Consider the following 14,302-nt stretch of genomic DNA (forward strand, 5'->3'; position numbering starts at 1 on the left):
AATTTATGGAGAACTAAGATCTTTACAACACTGAATTTTCCAATGCATGCATATTTAGTAAGGTCTCTATGCTTCTGATAATGTTTTATGGTTTTCTGTGCAGAGATGTACATCTTTCATTAAACTTATTTCTAGGCATTTGATGCTTTTAAAGACTATTCTTTATGTTACCTTTAATTTTCGAAGTTCTATTTACTGCTGGTATGGAGAGGTACAACTGATTTTGTATATTGATTGTATACTTAGCCTTCTTGCTAATGCTCTAATTCTAAAAATTTATCTAAGATTCTTTTGGACTTCCTTTGACCCAATCATATCACTTGTGAACAATCATCTTTATGTTTCCCTTTCTGATCCTTACATGTTTCATGTCTTTTTCTTGCCTTATTGCACTGGTTAGGACCTTCATTATACTATCGACTGGACATTTTGATATTGGGCATCATTATCTCACCCAGATCTTACTATGCAAGGTTTTCATCATTTAACCAATAAATATCATGTTTAATATTTTTACAGGTACTCTTTGTCATCTAAATAATAAATTTCCTTCTATTCCTAGCTTCCTAAAGGGCTTTCTTTTCTAATGAATATTAAATACTATCAATTGCTTTTTCTGTATGTATATAAATTTTCTCCTTTAATCTGTTAATATTATCAGTTCATCAACTGATATGGTAATGTTGCATAAGATTTGCACTCCCACATTCATTTAACAGTCATGTTGCCTTTGGACAAAGGCATCTGATAGTCCCTTTTGCCATCACTTGGGCCATCTCCAATTTCTTTCTCTCCTTTTCTGACTCTCTCTCTCTCTGTTGGCTTTTCTCATTCACCATTGTCCCCTCCTCCTCCCAAAAAGGGCCTTAACACATGGGGTCATAGTAGATGCTAGCACTTTATAGATATCACATAAACATTTGTTGACGGTATTTAGATGCTTTTAGTTTAATTTAGACAGTCTATAAATATATTATAAAACTCTGTTAAATCTTTTTCTTTTTTAACTCCATAACTGTTTATATCAGGAGTTTAGGAAATAGTCCAGCAAGCTGAAATAACACGTTTTTACTTTTACTAAGGACATCTAAAAAGTAGTATATGATTTAGGAGCTATGTTTCTATGAGAATATTCTTATTAGGATTTCTGGAAAGTCTTTTTTACATTTACATTTAGGAATAAGTTTTGAAATCTGAGAGATGTTGGTTCTATCCCCTGCTCTAAGGAAGGAACCTGTTTGGCAAATTTGAGGAACACTGAGGAAGCAGATGTGGTAGAAAGGCAAGAAAGATGGGGACTGCAGGAGGTAAGTTTGGAGAGTTGGGTGTGGCAGATCATGTAGACCTTGAAGACCACTGTAAGGACTTTGGATTTAATTTATTGAGAGGAAGCCATTGGAGGGTTTGAACAAAGACTTGATCTGCAGCATGATCCAACTTGGGTGTTAACAGGATAACTCTGGCTGCTCTACTGAAACAGGCGGAAGGGCAACAAAGGTAGAAATAGGGAAATGCAGTGAGGGAGATTACAGTAGTCCAGGTGAACAATAATGGTGGTTGGACACAGGTAGTAGTAAGGGAACTGAAGAAAAGTGGTCAAATTATGTATCTATTTTGAAAGTAGAACATATGAATTTTCTGAAAACTTGAACAAGGAGTTTAAGAAAAAGGGGAGTCAAGATTAACTCCAAGGTTTTAGCCTGAGCCTTTAGAAGGATGGAATTACTATTGTGTGAAATAAGAGACTGAACTTGCAGAATAAGCAGTTTGGGAGAGGAAGGTTGATATCAAGAAGCTCAGTTTGGAGCATTTTAAGGTGACAGGAACACAACCAAGTAAAAAGACTAAAAAGGAGTAGCTTGAGAAGTTCTAGGGAAACCAGGCAAGTGTCCTCAAGGCCAAGTGAAGGAAGTATTTCAAGGAACACAGAGAATTAACTGTGAGGATTTGCTATCACAAGGCATATGAGGACTGGAAACCAGCTGCTGGATCTAACATTACAGTACACTGTATTACTGAAGGGAATTACTGATGCAGAAGAAAGTGGGTAATTTCATTCCTTGAGTGATGAGAGGCTGTGGGATTCAATATACAAGTAGAAGCCTCATTTTGCCTTATTGCCATTCAGGGAGAAAATCAGACAGAAGTCCAAAAATGCAAAAGTTTTAAGCCATCTGAGCAATAAGGAAGAATATTTTAATCAATCTGTAAAAATCTGGAATGAGGTGATAAGTCTCCTTACCTGGGGAATTACTTCCATCTTTAGAGAATACAAAAATAATATTATTTTCACTTGGGAGTTGATAGGGCACTCCTACTGGATAATGTTAAATTTCACCCCATTATTCAATATGTAATTAAACTTACTTATCAATCTCTTAGTACACTGTGCATGTGCACACACACAAACACACCCAAAAATATATCCCCTATAAGAATGTTTTTGAACTACAAGAAAAAAACCTTTAGATTTCAATGATAATAATTTTTTGTCACTATTTTATAAAACAAAATGGGTAGGTCATTCTTTTGCAAACTTGGTTAATGACCAAGTTGGAAAGAGAGATCTGAGGCAAAGCCTATGGCAGTTAATGTTGCAGACACTCATCAATATGCAGTAAAAGTTTATACAGACTAAGTATTCAGCATTTCTACTTCTGTAATAATATGAGACTAGGACATTTCACAAATCTGAATTCTAAAATTTTGGCTTCATCCATAAATTATGCACACAGCAGTAAAAAACTGACTTTGAAATATTAACTTTTATAAGATGCATTTTTTTAGTTTTGAATCTTAAAAAAATCATGAAGAATTACTGTACAAGATTGTTTCACTTTAAAAAATTTCTACAGTTCATACCCTAAGTGAGCATAACATTAAAAGTAAGCCAACTCAAATTCTTGTGCATAATTAGTAACTTCCTTTATTGGAGATTACAAGAGTTCTGTCCTGTTCCTATTGTCTGGGATGAAAAGAAAAGGTGAGACAAGGTGAGCTGGGAAATGAACAGTGGACCAAGAGGAAACATGCTTAGTCATTAAATGACAAGCACTCAAATAGATGGTGCAATATCTAGATTGGGTAAACTCTATTAAATACTTCTCCCACTTTCACAATGAAACTGGGTCACTTAAACATAAATAATTTAGATGTTTAAGAACAGTGTAGTATTTATCTCAGCCCCACTCTTACTACAGTTGTGACCTTGGTAAAATAACCTCTTGAGCCTCAGTTTCCAGACAATATTCCTGACATCAAATTAGTATTATGAAGATCAAGAGAGATTTTAAGTGGTAAGCACAAAGCTCTTTGAGCTGTTGTTATTGCAGTTTAATAAAATAACATTAGTTTCCTAATTCTAATGATCTATGAGAAAAGAAGGTAGAAGTTCCTATATCTATGTGGCCTTGACCTCAGGTGCCATTGATAATGTAGTTGGATAAAATTAAAAGAGCCGAGTAAAAGGTACATGAAGCCAAAGGTCCCCAGACTATCCCTAAGTTAGCAAATCACTTCATTTTCTTCAGGCTCCTGTGCAAACATAATTGCATATGTACTTGCCTGTGGTAAAGAAATTATCTCTATTTTTTTAAAACACAGAACATAGACTATTATGTGATCATTAACATTGATGGAAAGCATGTAAATATTTCATGACTAAAACTGCACATACGTTCAGTTATTTTGTTTTAAAACAGTAGTGAGATGCTCTTTTAACAAAATGAAAAACAAAAGGTAAATAAAGAGAACAGGTGTTAGGGATTCAGTTAAAGGGAAACATCACAGATTTTGTTTATTATAGCATTCATAAAAAAACTAGAGATTTCTTTTATGAGAATTCCACAACTTTTACTATGACACCTGCTTTGAACCAAACAGGAATTACTGAGTAGTTAAAACCAGTCATTTACTGGACACATCCTACATGCCTAGCTCCAATGACATCCTCCTTAATATATGAACACTCACCTTTCTGAAACGGAACAGAGTACTGAAATTTTGTTCTGTAATTTAAAAAAGGAAACCATCATCCATCTGCAGCTCCAGTCACCCTTACTGTTCTATTTTTCCATAGCACTTACTCCTTTTCTAACACATTATACAATTTGCTTTATTATATTTGTTCCTTATTATGTTTTATTCCGCTAGTAGGTAAGTTCTGTTAAGCAGGAGTCTTCGTCCATCTGCTTCTTTGATGTATCTCAAGAACTTAGAACAGGGCGGACCCATAGAAGCAGATCAGTATTTGTCGAATGAATGAATAATTGAATTCTTCTTAAGTGTCCCTCTTTAAAAAGATGAGACATTCTCCCTCAGTTCCAGGCTAGGTTAATAAGGTTAAAGGGCGTGTTTTGACATTTTTTGCTTAATATTTGATCTCAATTTTATCTTACCTAGGCACACAGTTTTGTCCAGTTTTCTAAAAACGATCCAGGAATATTTTCTGGAATGACCCTGCCACATTGTCCCCACTATTGAAAGAACAATAATTCATGTACTTCAAACCAATAGTTGGCCCCACCCAGAAATCCTTTAAATAATCCTCTATTTTTATTTCTTTTGTTCTAAGATCATTAATGATCTGGATGACCCTTAAAAGGTATTTTTATATGGTTGACCTCTCTTTGTGGAAAATTGTTATTACCTATATCTATATTTACATTCTTTCCATTTTTTCCGTACCTTTCTAACATTTTCTTTAGCTATACAGTTAATATGTTTTCTTTTGTTTTTTATTTTAGTATCATTAATCTACAATTACATGAGGAACATTATATTTACTAGACTCCCCCTATTACCAAGTTCCCCCCACAAACCCCACTACAGTCACTGTCCGTCAGCATAGTAAGATGCTGTAGAATCACTAGTTGTCTTCTCTGTGTTGTACCGCCCTCCCTGTGACCCCCCCACATTATACATGCTAATCACAATGCTCCCTTTCTTTTTACCCCCCTTATCCCTCCCTTCCCACCCATCCTCCCCAGTCCCTTTCCCTTTGGTAACTGTTAGTCCATTCTTGGGTGCTGTGAGTCTTCTGCTGTTTTGCACCTTCAGTTTTTCCTTTGTTCTTACACTCCACAGTGAGTGAAGTCATTTGATACTTGTCTTTCTCTGTCTGGCTTATTTCACTGAGCATAATACCCTCTGGCAAATGGTTGCAAATGGTAGGATTTGTTTTCTTCTTATGGCTGAAAAATATTCCATTGTGTATATGTACCACGTCTTCTTTATTGACTCATCTGCTGATGGACTCTTAGGTTGCTTCCCTTTCTTAGCTATTGTAAACAGTGCTGCTATAAACATAGGGGTGCTTATGTCTTTTTCAAACTGGACTGCTGCATTCTTAGGGTAAATTCCTAGGAGTGGAATTCCTGGGTCAAATGGTATTTCTATTTTGAGTTTTTTGAGGAACCTCCATACTGCTTTACACAGTGGTTGAACTAATTTACATTCCCACCAGCAATGTAGGAGGGTTCCCCTTTCTCCACATCCTCGCCAACATTTGTTGTTGTCTTTTGGATGGTGGCGATCCTTACTGGTGTGGTGATATCTGACTGTAGTTTTAATTTGCATTTCTCTGATGACTAGTGATGTGGAGCATGCTTTCACATGCCTGTTGGCCATCCGAATTTCTTCTTTGGAGAACTGTCTGTTCAGCTCCTCTGACCATTTTTTGATTGGATTATTTGCTTTTTGTTTGTTGAGGTGCATGAGCTCTTTATATATTTTGGATGTCAACCCTTTATTGGATCTGTCATTTATGAATATATTCTCCCATACTGTAGGATGCCTTTTTGTTCTATTGGTGGTGTCGTTTGCCGTACAGAAGCTTTTCAGTTTGATGTAGTCTCACTTGCTCATTTTTACTTTTGTTTCCATTGCCCGGGGAGATATGTTCATGAAGAAGTCTCTCATGTTTATGTCCAAGAGATTTTTGCCTATGTTTTTTTTCTAAGAGTTTTATGGGTTCATGACTTACATTCAAGTCTTTCATCCATTTCGAATTTACTTTTGTGTATGGGGTTGGACAATGATCCAGTTTCATTCTCTTACATGTAGCTGTCCAGTTTTGCCAACACCAGCTGATGAAGAGGCTACTTCCCCGTTGTATATCCATGGCTCTTTTTTCATATATTAATTGACCATATATGTTTGGGTTAATATATGGACTCTTTATTCTGTTCCACTGGTCTGTGGCTCTGTTCTTGTGCCAGTACCAAATTGTCTTGATTACTGTGGCTTTGTAGTAGAGCTTGAAGTTGGGTAGTCAGATCCTTTCCACGTTATTCTTCCTTCTCAGGATTGCTTCAGCTATTTGGGGTCTTTTCTGGTTCCATATGAATTTTAAAACTATTTGTTCCAGTTCATTGAAGAATGCTGTTGTTATTTTGATAGGCGTTGCATTGAATCTGTAGATTGCTTTGGGCAGGATGGCCATTTTGACAATATTAATTCTTCCTAGCCAAGAGCATGGCATGAGTTTCCATTTATTAGTGTCCTCTTTAATTTCTCTTAAGAGTGTCTTGTAGTTTTTGGGGTATAGGACTTTCACTTCCTTGGTTAGGTTTATTCCTAGGTATTTTATTCTTTTTGATGCAATTGTGAATGGAATTGTTTTCCTGATTTCTCTTTCTGCTAGTTCATCATTAGTATAGGAAAGCAACAGATTTCTGTGTATTAATTTTGTATCCTCCAACTTTGCTGAATTCCGATATTAGTTCTAGTAGTTTTGGAGTGGGGTCTTTAGGGATTTTTATGTACAATATCATGTCATCTGCAAATAGTGACAATTTTACTTCTTCTTTACCAATCTGGATTCCTTGTATTTCTTTGTTTTGTCTGATTGCTGTGGCTAGGACCTCCAGTACTATGTTGAATAACAGTGGGGAGAGTGGGCATCTCTAACTTGTTCCCGATCTTAGAGGAAAAGCTTTAAGCTTCTCTCCGTTAAGTATGATGTTGGCTGTGGATTTATCATATATGGCCTTTATGATGTTGAGGTACTTGCCCTCTATACCCATTTTGTTGGGAATTTTTATCATGAATGGATGTTGAATTTTGTTGAATGCTTTTTCAGTGTCTATGAAGATGATCATGTGGTTTCTGTCCTTCTGTTTGTTGATGTGGTGGATGATGTTGCTGGATTTTTGAATGTTGTACCATCCTTCCATCCCTGAGAGGAATACCACTTGATCATGGTGTATGATCTTTGTGATGTATTTTTGAATTCAGTTTGCTAATATTTTGTTGAGTATTTTAGCATCTATGTTCATCAAGGATATTGGTCTGTAATTTTCTTTTTTTGTGGGGTCTTTGCCTCGTATTAGAGTGATGCTGGCTTCATAGACTGAATTTGGAAGTATTCCCTCCTCTTCTATTTTTGGAAAACTTTAAGGAGAATGGGTATGATGTCTTCTTTATATGTCTGATAAAATTCAGCGGTGAATCCATCTGTCTGAGGCGTTTTATTCTTCGGTAGTTGTTTTGATTTCCTATTTAATTTCTTTGCTGGTAATTTGTCTGTTTAGATTTTCTGTTTCTTTCTTGGTCCGTCTTGGAAGGTTGTATTTTTCTAGGAAGTTGTCAATTTCTCCTAGGTTTTCCAGATTGTCCACCTATAGATTTTCATAGTATTCTCTAATAATTCTTTGCATTTCTTTGGTGTCTGTTGTGATTTTTCCATTTTCACTTCTGATTCTGTTGATGTTTGTAGATTCTCTTTTCCTCTTAGTAAGTCTGGCTAGGGGCTTATCTATTTTGTTTATTTTCTCAAAGAACCAGCCTTGGTTTCATTTATTTTTCTCTATTGTTTTATTCTTCTCAATTTTGTTTATTTCTTTTCTGATCTTTATTACGTCACTCCTTCTGCTGACTTTGGGCCTCATTTATTCTTCTTTTTACAGTTTCAATAATTGTGAATTTAGACTATTCATTTGGGATTGTTCTTCCTTCTTTAAATAGGCCTGGATTGCTTTACACTTTCTTCTTAGAACTGCCTTCACTGCATCCCATAGAAGTTGGGGATTTTGCTGTTGTTTTCATTTGTCTCTATATATTGCTTGATCTCTGTTTAAATTTGGTCATTGATCCATTGATTATTTAGGAGCATGTTGTTAAGCCTCCATGTGTTTGTGAGCCTTTTTGTTTTCTTTGTACAATTTATTTCTACTTTTTATGCCTTTGTGGTCTGAGATGTTGGTTGGTAGAATTTCAATCTTTTTGAATTTACTGAGGCTCTTTTTGTGGCCTAGTATGTAATCTATTCTGGAGAATGTTCCATTTGCACTTGAGAAGAATGTGTATCCTGCTGCTTTTGGGTATAGAATTCTGTAGATGTCTGTTAAGTCCATCTGTTCTAGCATGTTGTTCAGTGCCTCTGTGTCCTTACTTATTTTCTGTCAGGTGGATCTGTCCTTTGGAGTGAGTGGTGTGTTGAAGTCTCCTAAAATGAATTCATTGCATTCTATTTCCTCCTTTAATTCTGTTGGTATTTGTTTCATATATGTTGGTTCTCTTGTATTGGTGCATACATGTTATAATGGTTATATCCTCTTGTTGGACTGACATTTATCATTATGTAATGTCCTTTTTTTGTCTCTTGTCACTTTCTTTGTTTTGAAGTCTATTTTGTCTGATACAAGTACTGCAAAACCTGCTTTTTTCTCCCTGTGGTTTGCATGAAATATCTTTTTCCATCCCTTGACTTTTAGTCTGTATATGTCTTTGGGTTTGAAGTGTGTCTCTTGAAAGCAGCGTATAGATGGGTCTTGCTTTTTCATCCACTCTATTACTCTGTGTCTTTTGATTGGTGCATTCAGTCGATTTACATGTAGGGTGGTTATTGAAAGATATGTACTTATTGCCATTGCAGGCTTTAGATTTGTGGTTACCAAAGGTTCAAGGGTAGCTTCTTTACTACTTAACCATCTAACTTAACTCACTTATTAAGCTATTATAAACACAGTCTGATGATTCTTTATTTCTATTCCTTCTTATTCCTCATCCTTCATTCTTTATATGTTAGGTGTTTTATTCTGTACTCTTTCCGTTTCCTTAGATTGCTTTTGTGGATTGTTGATTTTATTTTTTGCCTTTAGTAAGTATTTGGTTGGTCTGTTTTCTTTGCTGTACTTTCATTTTCTCTGTTGACATCTATTTAGCCTTAGGAGTGCTTCCATCTAGAGCAGTCCCTCTAAAATATCCTGTAGAGGTGGTTTGTGGGAGGCAAATTCCCTCAACTTTTTCTTGTCTGGGAATTGTTTAATCCCTCCTTCATATTTAAATGATAATCATGCTGGATACAGTATTCTTGGTTGAAGGCCCTTCTGTTTCATTGCATTTAATATATCATGCCATTCTCTTCTGGCCTGTAAGGTTTCTGTTGAGAAGTCTGATGATAGCTTGATGGATTTTCCTTTGTAGGTGATCTTTTTTGTCTCTCTGGTTTTCATACTCTGTCCTTGTCTTTGATATTTCCCATTTTAATTATTATATGTCTTGGTGTTGTCCTCCTTGGTTCCCTTATGTTGGAAGATATGTGTGCTTCCATGGTCTGGGAGACTATTTCCTTCCGCAGTTTGAGGAAGTTTTCAGCAATCATTTCTTCAAAAATACTTTCTATCCCTTTTTCTCTCTTCTTCTTCTGGTACTCCTATAATGCGAATATTGTTCCATTTAGATTGTTCCCACATTTCTCTTAATATTCTTTCATTCCTGGATATCCTTTTATCTCTTTCTGATTCTCTGTGTTCCTGTTATCTGATTTCTATTCCATTAATGGACTCTTGCACCTCATCCAGTCTGCTCTTTAGTCCTTCCAGAGATTGTTTATTTCTGTATTCTCCCTCCCAACTTGATCCATTAGCTCTTGCATATTTCTCTGCAGGTCCATCAGCATGGTTATGACCTTTATTTTGAATTCTTTTTCAGGAAGGTTGGTTAAATCTATCTCCCCAGGCCCTCTCTCTGGGGTTGTCTGGGTAATTCTGTACTGGACCAAATTCTTCTGCCTTTTCATGGCAATAGAGATAGCTGTAGGCAGGTAGCCCATGTGTCACCTGGGAGAACAATGTCCTTTCCTGCTTGTTGGTTGCCTTGCCCTTCTCCGCTGCCTGCGTCAGTTACCCGCACACCTGGAGCAGCCTCCAGATTAATCTCCTAAGCTGCTGTGGATAGTGTCGCCGTCAGGGTTTCCTAGAGCCATGCAGGGAGTGGCAGGCCCACTGGGTGTCCTCTCCTGAGAGAATGGCACCCCTTCGTGCCTTGCCCCAGCTTCCTCTGCCTACACCAGGCAGGTGCACAACAGAGGCAGCCTCTGGGTCTGGCCCGGGTGGCTGCATGCTGGGAGATTATGGGCAGTTGCTGTGGGCGCAGCTGCTCTCTGGCTGCTCCGCCACCACAGGCATGCACAGCCACTCTTCTGCTGCTCGACTGCTGTGTCAGGGCCGCGCCATCCAGGGGGAATGACTGGCAGGCTACCCATTGCCATGAGGGGCTTCATGGGTGCATTGCCACCCAGGCAGCTGGGGCACCCAAAGTTCCTCAGAATTCCCAGCCTGCTGGGTTGAGTGTGCAGGGATGCTTCCCTCCAGCTCTGAGGCCCTTGTCCCTTTAAGACTTTCAAAAATCACTTGCTTTTCTTTTGTTCCAGGGGAGACGGCTGCAGGGACCTGCTCACAGATTTTACTTTTCCATTTCTCTAATATCCAGCACACCATGCAATGTGTGTCTACGCTTCCAGTGCAGATTACTAGAGTTGGTTATTTAGCAGTCCTGGGCTCCCACTCCCTCCCCGCTCTGACTCCCTTCCTCCTGCCAGGCAGCTGGGATGGGGGGAGCACTTGGGTCCTGCCGGGCTGCGGCTTGTATCTTACCCCCTTCATGAGGTGCTGATTTCTCACAGATGTAGATGTAGCCTGGCTGTTGTACTGTACTGTACTGGTCTCTCTTTTAGGAATAGTTGTATTTGTTGTATTTTCAAAAACATGTAAGGTCTTGGGAGATTTCCGCTGCCCTACTCATGCCGCCATCTTGGCTTCTCCCCCTCCAGTTAATATGTTTTTTATGTCATTTTAGTCTTAAAAATTTTCAATCACTATATCTCATATGTATGTCTTTGTGTAAAGCTGTATTCATTCTTGTAGAAATCTGTCTTGGTTCTTTGATAATTACTTTAAAACTAATTGTTATTTCACTTTTAAGGTATTAAAACTTTTTTTCATAGGCTTCTCAGGTTTCTTACCATTCTGCAATCATTTGTTTTTGGCAGATATTCTTGGTTTGAAAAAAACAGGTAATCATGTGAGTGATATATCTTTTTGGGATTTTGCCCTGTTGTTTAAATTTCTTTCCATGACTACGTATCTTATGATATCTTAAAATTTTTTCCTCCCCTCACCTCTATTTCTAAATTCTTCTATTATCTAGTTTAAAATGTGCATATTAAAGACATAGCACCTTGAAAGTTCTACAAATTAATTTTGTATCTGGTTGATTATTTTGGTCTAAAAGGAACCAGACAGTTATGACCTCTTGGGTCCATACACTATGTTAGTATTAAGAACCTTTAAATTATGTTTCAAAAGAATTTTGTTTGTAAAACTAGCAATAATGTAGTATTAGATTTTCTCCCAACTCCTAGTTTTGCCCAGTAAAGGTATTCATTCTAAAAGATATATTCTCGACCTTTTCTGTCTCCATAACTCCCAAGATGTACTGTTATGTGTCCTCACATTCATGGACAATCTAGATCCTTTCCTATTATAGAGCCACTAAGTTCTAATTCAGGACTGAAGTTGATTTAGAGAGTGGATATTTATCAACTTCTGAGTGGTATTTCCGTTTTTGTTTTTGCTGAGTCATATTAAAGATGTTTGCTCCCAAAATCTATCTTTTCTTCTTGGCTCTCAGAACTCAGGCATACTAATACCATACATAATGGTACTAAAATGTGATAGCTAGTCCCTGGTAGCTCATTCAAAAAGGGCTACCACTTTTTCAGCTCTTTTGTTTCCTATTGGTTAAGCTCCTTTTGGCCCTTATGGCCCCGGAAGATGGCTGGTTAACCAGAGATAGGTAAGATTCCTCAAGGGAGGAACAACCTAAGACAGGCAGAGTCACAGGAGGGCCATCAGGTGAGAAATTCGGGGCCAACAGAGGTGAGGCTTAGAAACTCACCCCCCATTTTGAGAGAAATCTTCTGCATCCATGGATGTTTCGTTGCCCTTGTCTAGCTTGGATTAATACTTAGTCTATAGGCACAGACCTGATCATCTACACTTGCCTTCTCACAGCACTAACTTATGCTTTCTATCTTTATCTTGCATCTACCTACCACTTCAGCATTTTATTTAAAAAAAATAAGGGAGAAATGTGGGATTCACATATAAATCAAGTATAAAAATCAAATGAATAATCATATTTGACTTGATTATTTATAGTTCATGATGCGTGATCAAAACCAAAAGTTTCTGTGATATGACTGCCCTTGCACTGTTCACCATGTAAGAACTTATTCACTATGTAAGAACTTATTCACCATGTAAGAACTTGTTCATTATGCTTCAGAAGATTGGAGACTGTTGAGAGTTAGGCTTGGGGTTGATTAATGAATGTGCATTGAGTCCCCTATACAGAATTTTATTGTTGTAAACAACCATTTGATCAATAAATATGAGAGGTGCCTCTCAAAAATAATAAATAAATAAATAAATAAATAAATAAAAGAATAAAGGGCAGTGGGAGGGGTGGAGCAAGGAGAAAAAGGATCTTCTGAAACACAGGAGCAAGAAGGAATGTATTGGGTTCATGGAAGTGCTCATCTAGAGAAAAGGGAGAATAGAACAAATTATAAGTCCCTCAAAATTTTGTACATTGAGAAAATTTACAGAAATACTGAACATGTAACAAAATATTTCACTAAAATATTTCTGCCTATAATTTTTCTGAATATTAACATTTTTATACATTAGAGTCTTGTCTTGGCACAGCCCAGTGTAATTTTATGTTTATTAAGCACAGTAGAATTTAGACATGGGTGTTGTAGTTAAGATCTGGATTTGTGTCCCAGTCTAGTCTATATCAACTGTGTCTTTAGCCTCTCTGAATCTGTTTCGACACATAAGAGATGGAAATAATAACTAATAGGGATGTAATGAAGCTCAAATAAAAGCTTGTGATAGTAGATTATAAAGGCTCTACAATGGTATATTCTCTATTGAAACTGGTAACTGTGCATTAACATACACAGGATATTTCCTTCCTTCCTTTTGCTTCTTTTTTATTCTAGAATCTAAACACAGGGGATACATGATTCACCATTTTATTGTGGAAAGAGCTTTCACCCTTTATATGGAACATGGCAGCAATCATTCTCCTAGATCTAAATGACTGAATTGCAAGGTGAACTGTGTTGGTGACTAACTCATTTTCCTTTACCTCCAGCACCCTCTTTTCCCAAGACCAAGCAATTTTCCTGTGTAATGAACTGTATCTTCTATCAAGTGGCCTGGAAATTAAGAGGTCCAAGGCATCTCCCAAGTCCTCATTTTCTATCTGGTATCATGATGTCTTTTGCTGTTACATCACTGATCTATGTTTTCAAAGCTATACAAAGGAGAAATGCAGAAATGAATGAAACTACAGAGCAATTTTATATATAGGGGAAAACATTCAATTGATTTTGAATTATTCAGGGGATGGTTTTCCAGTTCATGGGTCATCAAATTCTTTGCATCAAATGCTTTTGTCTGGTTGATAGCCTTTTGGTCAGTTTGATGCTAACACTGGGAGGGGAGCAGATGCAACAAGCACATGCTTTGAAACCAACCACCACCAAAAATATATTTTAGTGGCTCTATTTATGTCTTTAAGATCCCCAAAGTCTGGAGAATATAAGTTCAAGGTAAGACAAAAACATACATAAACTAGATATTATGAAAAAAAGGAGGAAATTCATTTTCTTGATTTACTATGACTTCTACAGGAAGAGAAAATAAAACAGGGAAGAACTATAATCAATTTATTCAATCATCTAAAAAAATTATAATTATATTTTTCTGATATGGCCAATGTTTTTATGAGTAGTTTCTTATACTAATCATTTCTACTATTGATAAAGTTTATGCTGAACATTTGATGTTTTATTCATATATTACTTTATGGCATTTACTAAAAGTGTCACCAATTAGCTAGTTAAAATACCTGACAGAAATTTTTTCATATTATTATAACATTTGAAAAGCAGTAACATATTGATTAATGACTTTACCAATCAAAAGCACAGTATCACATGGGTAGT

This window comes from Manis pentadactyla, chromosome 3 (genome assembly GCF_030020395.1).
Source record: "Manis pentadactyla isolate mManPen7 chromosome 3, mManPen7.hap1, whole genome shotgun sequence".
NCBI lineage: Eukaryota > Metazoa > Chordata > Mammalia > Pholidota > Manidae > Manis > Manis pentadactyla.